The 9,332-nt window shown below is 43.1% G+C and overlaps 1 long non-coding RNA gene across 1 annotated transcript; it reads right to left on the bottom strand.

The window, feature by feature from the left end:
* Window positions 1–2,322: 2,322 nt before the first annotated feature.
* On the bottom strand, window positions 2,323–6,013 carry LOC112845307 (uncharacterized). Its single transcript, XR_003218114.1, has 3 exons — window positions 5,742–6,013; window positions 3,871–3,958; window positions 2,323–2,596 (listed from the first exon to the last, which is right to left on the bottom strand). It is a non-coding gene; the product is annotated as an uncharacterized LOC112845307 (long non-coding RNA).
* Between the last annotated feature and the right edge of the window lie 3,319 nt (window positions 6,014–9,332).

Here is a 9,332-nt window from a genome sequence, read left to right as displayed (position 1 = left end):
GCGTCCCCGTGAGGCCCTTGCCTTCTACGGACCAAGCAACGAACACCGCCACTCTGCGCACTATAGTATGCAGAAATGGACTCCGACAGTGTACCCGAACCGCTGTCCCTGTGGCGTAATTGGATCGAACACAGGTCTGGGCCGGCTTCTCCCAACAGCGCACTCGAGCCAATGTCCTTGTGATGGACCGTACCCAACACAAGCCTGGGGCCTCAAACCACCAGGATTTCCTCCCGGAGACTCGAACTCCGGGGGCGGCCAGCGTTCCCCCCCTCGGCCAGACAAAAAACTCCCCATGACTGTATACAAGTTAGCTACAACTCACCCATCAGCAGGAGTCCCCTCAAAATCGATGGTCTCGGTGGTTGCTGAAACACGCGGCTCCGTGACTCCTCCATTTCCTTTGCTTCAACAGCCGGTAGGACAAAGGTACCTTTTTCCCTCAGGGGTGATCAGCCCGTCCACGGAACCGTTGTTCAGCGACCACACGGACCATCCTGCTCGCAGCGCCATTCTGTTGTGGAAGTTTTCCACTTAAATAAAGCCTGCAGATGAGCGGTGAGCAATAGCTAACATTCTTTAATCAAAACACACAGAACAGACAACCAAGCTGATGGAGAGCCTACATGACCACGGGGCAGGGTCAGCAGAGTCTCACTGAGAGTAGTGTGGCTCTCAGTTAAATACCTTCTCCAGGAACAAAAGGCAGTACACAGCTGTTTCACACCTTAAGGTTCACACTCCCTTGCTACCTCCAGAGTCCTTGCAGAGACAAAAGACTGGTCCTCTGGAGTTCCTGTTTCCCCCAACATCCTACTACACCCCCTACCATTTGTCTTAAGTATGAGTGTCAGACATGCTAAAATCACCAAGGCATTACAATAACGTGATTAACACATAGGTGAAAGAATTCCTATACAAGTGATTGTTAGTAAAAGTGGGTTTCTGCATACCTGTGTAGATATTTCCTTAACATCAGAAGTAATTTACAATGATTCTGTTGGGTTTAAGTCAACCCTGCTGGTAAACAGAAACTGTTACTGAAAGCAACCACACAGACACCTCAGTACGTTTACTTGCAAGGGGAGCGTCGGAGAGCAGTGCTGCCACTCGCCTGTCCAAGCAACTCCAACAACTCTGCGTCCACCTCACTCTTTTATTGACAACAGAGGATACACACAATTCACTTAACCACGTGACGGTTAAGCATGTGTGTGTGTCTTCCTGACACCATACAAGGCATGATATCAATCAACGACCTGGCGTTTCCCAGTCAGCCGTGCCAACCACAACCCTGGCAATGTGTGTCTGCTTGAAACGTGTTGCCAGCTTCTCAGTAAGGAAAATCGCTATTGACTTTCCTAAAAGTCATTAGAAGTAGCTACACGACGTCATCGACTAGAACATAAACAACTATATACAACAACTATATATAATAACATTGTGGAAGTGACATAAAGTGAGTAAATACCCTTATAGGATTATATTGGTTGCGGGGTGTGCAACAAACCCTTTTGGTTGCACCCAGCAGGATTGTGGGAGGTCTTCGTTGTCATGGCTACTGAGGACCGCTTGGATCAAGCTGGCCATGAATGGTTATGAATGAGTTCAATTTATCCTTTCTCCATTGTCCAATGTCACTTCTATAGCAGGTTTGAAGGCGATACAGCTGACCAAAGGGCTTTACACCTTAGTTCATGCACACATATAAAATTGAATCAAATGAATTTGTTTTATTAGCTTTAATCTTTTAACTTTCTGCACATTGCATCATGATCATTGCATCAAGCAAAATGAAATCTTTTATGTGGCAATGCCGGCTCTTGTACTTTAGAAAAAAAACAAACAATCAACAGCTGTAACCATATTTATACAATTTTCATGTATTTTTTTTAATGACTCCTTGGTGGAGGAGACAGCCACCCCAGGGCTTCCAAAGCTAATATACTCTTACTGCTGGTCCAAAGCCTGGATAATGAGAGGGTTACATCAAGAAGGTCATATGATGTAAAATGTGTTTGGATTCATCTGCTGTGATTCCCTCCTGGGGAAAATAAGGCAAGAGCCAAAAATATCAGATACTGTAGTTTTTGTTTTCTCTTTTAATCAAACATAACTCAGTAGCGCTCCATTTTAACCTAATGTTAATGTACAGTAAGTACTAATTGTGGGCTAGCAGAAGCTAGGAAGTTAGATAATCAAGGTGATGACTAAGTAACATTTTGTAAATGACAGCGTAGCTCTTGATTCCACAGAGCTAGGTGATCAACTATTTGGCACAGCTGACAGATTTCTTTCAGCTAATTGACCTGTTGGAGTCGTGGTTCAATAAGCCGTCCGTTTGTGAGGTGAGTCAATTTCATCAAGCAGCAGCTCATTAGCTGACTGGCTGGTTAACTGTCTCAGTAACGGAGCCAAACTCCTCCTTGAGCAGTTTGAACACGTTGTCCGAGAACTCGTCTCTCGGCCTGCCCGTGCCGTTCAGCTGCACCGGCAGGAGGTCGGGGTGGTGTGGGATGTAAGAGGACGGCAGTGCAGCTCATTGAGAGTAAACCAGAAGGTGTCCGGATCCACCTGGATTAAGTGTCGGAACACACTGTGCAGGAAAGGGAAAGAAACACAGGAATAGGATTAGCTCTGAGCTGTGTTTTGCTTTGTATGTAATATCTATTGTATGGAAAACACCTTCCTATGATCCAAAGTGACAGACTGAACCAGTTTTGCTGGCTTTAACATGCGAACCAACAGTTTAACTATAAGCTCATTAACTCAACACTGCCTTTCTCTTCAGGTTTGTTTTTTAAATCACCTCCAAGCAGGAAAATACTTAAGTATATTAAAGCATGTGTTTTACTTGTGGCTGCTATGTGCTACCCAAACACTTAGATCAATAATTCAGAATGATGTGAGTTAATAAAGGCTGCTTGCATACTGCATTCTGAGCTATTTTTTATTCATTTACTTTGTTTATTCACAGCTTCCATCTGTCCTTTACATTACTGTAGCTCTCACAGTGCACACATTTTGCATCAGCTGCCAGTGTAAAGGTGAAATGAGTTCCCTTTCAGATTCGTACACACAGTATTGGGATATCACGGCCCTACGTGTCCTGAAGACACTTCTATTCACGCCTGTAAGGCAACTGACCTGTGATGATATGCCACATATAAACTCATCATCACAGTCATTCCTCACTTTTATGCTCTTTACCTGGCTAGGAACACTTTTGCCAAGTTGGGATTGCTAGCTATTGCTAGTTAGCTCTGTGGTGTGGCAACCTGAAGTTAGCCTAACTGCTCCTGTTGGTTTTAGCCACCACTGCTGAACTACATCTGCGTATTTCTGGAAGTTCCTTTCTCAAGGGACAAAATGAGTGAGGGTGATATTTAAATCAGGCCCACAAACTGATTTACTAAAGTTTCCAGCAAAGGGTTAAAAGTCTTATATTACAGGTAATATACGTTAAAGTCATGAATACTGGTGTCTTTACCCAGAACATGCAGGAACCTGATTATTCCTGAGGTATTCAATTGTCAGGTCCCATGTTCCTCTCCTTCAGGGAACAAAAGCTATAGCCACAGTGCTTTGTTTCATGTTCAGTGTTCAGAGACAATGAATGACTCCTGAAGTCACATTTTGTTGTGTAACACCCAGCACCTCTCCAAATATGATGTTAAGCATTCAATTTAAATTCAGATTTTACTGATAAATCATGTCACGCGGCTATTAATGACCAACATGGCAATACAATGTCAACTGGATGGCACAGTTTTAATTTATGGCATTCTGTCTGTGTGTAACACTCACACACATTAGTAACTAAATGAAAGATTGAGTTACTTACTACAGCGGTCCTTAATAAAGACTTACCTTAAACAGGCTTCTTGCAGTCTGATGGGTTGTCTGGAGCTCAGGTAGGGTAGACAGGCTTCACAAACAGCATCTAGGTCTGCTTCAGCTGAGAAAACCAAACACAGGACATTTTTACTATATTTTATTCATATAAAATTGTAATACTTTTACCTTTTATCCAGAAATTACAACAGAAATCAACTTGAAAAAGAAAATAAAACGAATAAAATGCAACAAAGCCAAGTTAATTTCACGGATTAATCACAGCAGCAGAATACAGTTTGAGCTCGGTGCCTGGTCTTCGGGTGGATCACTCCCTGCAAATATGTTACTCATAAAACTCCAGGAGCATACAGGTGGATGCTGGGGTGGTGGATGGGCTGAAACAGCAGGCAGTGGTGCAGCAGGATGTGAGGAAAGTGGGGCACGTTACATGTCCAGCTCCAGGCTTGGCTCCATACATGGTTACAGTTGTGAATGCTTCTTTTCTGATTATGTCCAGTGCATGCACATAATGACGCTTTTATATCCAAAAGAACAAATCCTTTAAAAATATGATCCTGGTTCCGAATAATATGGGGTAAAGATACCACTGCTGGTTAATCTCCTTTTTAAACCCTTCCTTGTCCCACCCACTGTGAACTGAAGCCACAGACATACTGAAACCCACTTCACAGAATAATCACAAAGAGCATCTCAAACACACAACGTGTATCGTGCCTGTTTATCTGCACACTATACTGTATGAGAGAGTTTGCTGTACACAAAGTGCCGTAAGCTATGTTAAAGGAACAGTTTCACAAACAACCTGATTTCTTACAAAATGAAACAATTGTCTTTACACTGCAGTCCTTGTCACTGTTAGATGTAACACTGGCTCTGGAAAGGCTGCAGACAGCTCTGTCACCTTTGTGACTCTTTCCTCTGTCAGCGATGAACCTCAGTGGGAGTGAATATTGAATATTTTCAACATGCTAATGGACGTATTTTGAGCACAAAGTAAACAAAAATAAGAACAACAACTTCTCTGAGCTTATCAATTAAATGGCTTTGCATTCGCTGATTGAACAATCACGTTTTTCTCAGTTGGGTATAAGAAGAGCTGCTTGCAGTCGTAGCTGTGTGTGCAGTTTGGACCTGAGCAGCATCCTGCTGGCACAGCTGGCTGTGGTCCGTATCATCAAAGTCATGTTTAAAATATGTTTAATGACAGAGCTGCCACAGTGAAGAGGCATTTTTAGCAACAACATCACCGTCACGTGTTTAGGATGCCGAACTGTTTCACAGTTTAAGGTTTTTATAATAAAACAGAGATGCCCTGATTTATGCTGTGATACCAATGGTTGATTTTCATTCACCACCACCCGGTGGTGAAGGAGCTTCAATGAGTTCTTTGACTTTTTTGGCTTTTCTGACGACTCATCTCCCCACACACAGCTTTAATGTCAAATCAGGCTAACAACCTAATTGTTAACCTTAGCATAGAGACATCTTCATCTCTGTACTAATGTACAGACACAAACTTGTATTGCTGTTGTCTCACTCACAGGAAGAAAGCTGACTATAACTCATTCATTTAAGAAGAATCATAAAGTTTATTCCTACAAGAAAGTTACAGCCCTGTGATCAAATAGGCTTTGATAAGATAAGATAAGATAAGATAAGAGGTCATCTATCTTCAATGTGGTTTTACATAAATGGGCTTCATGTTGCACCAATCTCCATAAAGTGAGGCGTCAACTAAGAATAGTTGTCTTGCTCTGATTTGTCCATGTTGTGGCTGCTTTGATCATTGCCAGATCCCAGGTACAGTTCTACAGGATGATGCACTCATGTTGTGTCTTGGTGAAACTGTGCTGTTTGTGAGCACTGTGTCTCTATTCTCTCACCCAGATCCAGTCTCTGGCACAGTCAGCCCAGCCCCTGCAATACAGCCAGCTGCAGTTTGTAGGCCAGGGTGTGTGTGTAGACAGGCCCAGCCTTGGCGCTTTATCGGAGCCTGCCGTGCCAGAGAGGCGCTCAGCTTGGGCAGAACCTCTTTAGAAACCCTCCTCCTCACAAAGTCCCCTCATGTTTCACCCATGTAATGTACAAAAATGTAATGTACAAAAGCAGCAAGCTGTCAAAATTCAATAAAACCTTCCCGTTGTGTACTCCTGGATGAATTGTAGTATTTACAAAACGCGTATATATCCAAAAGCTGATGAAACAATTTCCCAGCAGCAGCTCTGAGTGAATAAATAACTGTTTACAGACTTAACGTGTCTGTATTTGTCAGCTCATCAATAAAAATATGAATAACAAATTTAAAAATATTCCAGCTGATGACAGGAGCTGACGAGTAGCCTAATTTACACCCACAAGTTGAATCAGCTGACACTTGCACCAAAGATCACAAAACACTATCAGCTTCATTTATCCCAAAGTCCTACTTTGTGATTCTCTGAGACAGTTTGAAAAGCAGCCTCTAAGAAGGCATCCACAGTGATTTTTCTGTGCTGATAGAAGAAATGTTAGTTTAAAGAGTCTTCACATTACAACCCCCCCAAAAAATAATAGAACTATTTCTGAATGAAATAAGACTGTTGTTGGGAACAATCTTTGATTCTTTCACTATTAAGAGTTTAAAAAAACTAAAGACGACTTGAATAATTTTGACTCACGTAATGAAAAGAGACGTTTGTTTTACTTACCCTGAAGGCTCTGAGGACTGCTAATGGGTCATCGGCTGTGAGTCTCTGCAGGAGTGCTGGCCAGCAGCGATGAGCCATAGGCAGCAGTTCGTTTTCCCTCTCACTCAGCACCTGAACGCACAACTCCAGCACGTCCAGTACCTAAAGACAAAGACGCACAACACACCTAACAATTATCTCTGTTTTGATCCTGATTAAATGTGAGCTGAAACTAATTATTGAGGTCTTCATTGAGAGCCCAAACTCCTGAGCAGGCACGACTTCAGCACAGACTTATTTCTGTTTCACTCCTGGACCAGACTGAATGTTTTTCCTTGATGAGCATTACGCCAGTGAACAGTCATCCACACAGTTCTGACAGGATGAATTGTACCAACGCTGGCGGTCCTACCCTCACAAGAATGATTATTTTTGTTACTAGTCCAACAGTTGACTCTACATAAAACTACCTTGAGTCGGAGCCTGAGGCTGGGATCAGACAGCAGATGAATGCAGCGCTCCATAACATCCTTAGTGATGCTGAGGTGGGAGGGAAGCTCTGCTTTCACATCAGGACTACCAGCATCTTCAACATCCTTACACTCAGTGGGAGGGACCTCTGCAATGGAGCACATGTACAGTTAGACCGCCAGTTTAGCAGTGAGGTTCAGATTTCTATGACTCTTAATTACAATGATCCATCTCCTCTACACTCTGAATCTAATATAACCACCACTACAGCCTATAGCTTATATTCCACTGGCCCTTAGACAGACCTATTACCTCTGTCTTCAGTGTTATAATCATCCTCTATTCCAATGCCCTCTGTCAGTTCTTTCTGTTTGCGGTAATTCAGCAGGAATTGGCGAATGCTGAGGTCTTCCTGGTCACTGGAGCTTTTCCTGGAGCTGGCAGACGTACTGGTCCTGCTACAAGTGGAAGGAAACCACCTCGCTAAAGGAAAAACAAGACAACAATATCAAAATAGGTTTGATTACAATAAAATAAGTCAGTTGATCAAAATCAGTGTGACACAGACGCTGATGTTTTTGAAAAGAGCCCATCAGTAACATTTAATTCATACATTTTTACTGTGAGGGCTTGTTAAACTGCAAACACGTATAGTGCCGCTGTATAAATATTATTATGAATATTAATTCTACAACAGAAAACGACTCAGCATTTAAACCATCACGACGTATTAAATGTTTCCAAAGATACTGATAATTTGATAACGAGTGAAGTTATATATCCTGAAACGTACTCCTTGATAGAAACTTTGAAAGGCACTGCAGAAAACATAAAGTTAAGCAACATAAAAATTGTGGCAGTGCATGCAATGAGTCACATTTTCTTCTTTGTCCTCTTTGACTCCCAGTATACGTGAGACTCAAGCTGACATCACTGTTGAAATCTTACCCAGTGCCTTCATGAGCGCGTGCAGCGCGGAGCAGAAAAGAGCAGCTGTGCGCTCGTAGCTGAGATCCAGATCCTGAACCATGTCCCCGACCAGCAGGCTGCAGTCAGAGTGAGTCAACAGAACTGTCAACACCGGTGGAGCCTGGCCAACAAGACAGGATTATAATGAAATACAGTACAAGCTCAGGGCAGCACAGGCTTAAGCAGATCAAGGAGGAAATCGGGTAAACCCTCCAGCAGTTATTTCTGTGTCCATTTTGGGTTAAAAACAAAAAACACGTCATAACTACCTGTGGATGCTGGCTGAGCCTCTGAAGGTTGAGTGATATGTCATTAAGCAGGTAGTCAGAGTTCTCATTGATCAGTTCCTTGAGGGAAGCGTATCCACAGACCTTATTGATGTTCCATATGGAGCTCAGCGCCGCCTGGCTGACCAGCAGCGTCTCCTCACCAGCTTTCTCCAGCACAGGATACAGCCAGGTCGTCAACAAGGGACGGAAATCGCGGCCCAGCGCCTCAGCACAGCAGGCGAAGGCCTCCAGTTGGATGCACAGCTGACAGATGTTGCTGTTGAGCTGGTGGATCGTGGACGCAGATGTTGATGATGAAGGAATCACTTGGAGAGAGCCGGCATCACTGTTGCATATGGAGAGGAGTCTGGATGGACTGAGCAGCTACGCAAAGAGACAAAACACATGTTAATGCACTGCTTTTTAGCCACTTTTACACATGCACTGCTGCTCTGAAGTTTTCAAGATATTATCCACGCACGTGAGAACGCAAATGTCTGACACAGTTACATCAGACATTAAACAGCCTTTAGCCTTCCTGCTCCTGAAAGCCTGTATTATATCTGACTGTGCTCATGTAGGGACAGCACAGATCAGCCTTTCTCAAAGTCAAGAGTGGGGCCAATTTAGGATCTTCACTCAAATTTAAAATACAAGGGAAACTGATGTATTTCCTTACATAAACAAAAACAACACATGCTGTTATAAAATGCTCATCCTACGCGGTCATATGCAAAGTGTTAAAATCAGTGTGTGATCCACCTGCCACTAAGAGATATTATTTCTCTTTGGTAGATGGAAAAAATATAATCAAACTCACTGTCAGTAGCTACAACAGCACATTTGTTATAATATGATGAATCAAGCATTTAGATATTAAATAGTATTGAGGGAGACAGGATCAAATACAGTGAGGCATCTCGGGTGGGCAGAGCCCTGATTCAGTAGGGTGAATAAGGGATCTCGTCTCCTCCGTACTTAATGAGTGTGGTGTACCTGTCAGTCATGTCTGGCACATAAGACACCAGGTAGGTCCCATCATGGTTGTCACAGATATTTGCTTCTTGGGCTTCCCGTCTGGGTCCTTCAGGAGAAAATA

The sequence above is a fragment of the Oreochromis niloticus genome, unplaced genomic scaffold (genome assembly GCF_001858045.2).
Source record: "Oreochromis niloticus isolate F11D_XX unplaced genomic scaffold, O_niloticus_UMD_NMBU tig00006645_pilon, whole genome shotgun sequence".
Classification (NCBI taxonomy): Eukaryota; Metazoa; Chordata; class Actinopteri; order Cichliformes; family Cichlidae; genus Oreochromis; species Oreochromis niloticus.
The sequence above is the reverse complement of the archived record's forward strand: the minus strand, read 5'-3'. Positions and strand labels throughout refer to the sequence as shown.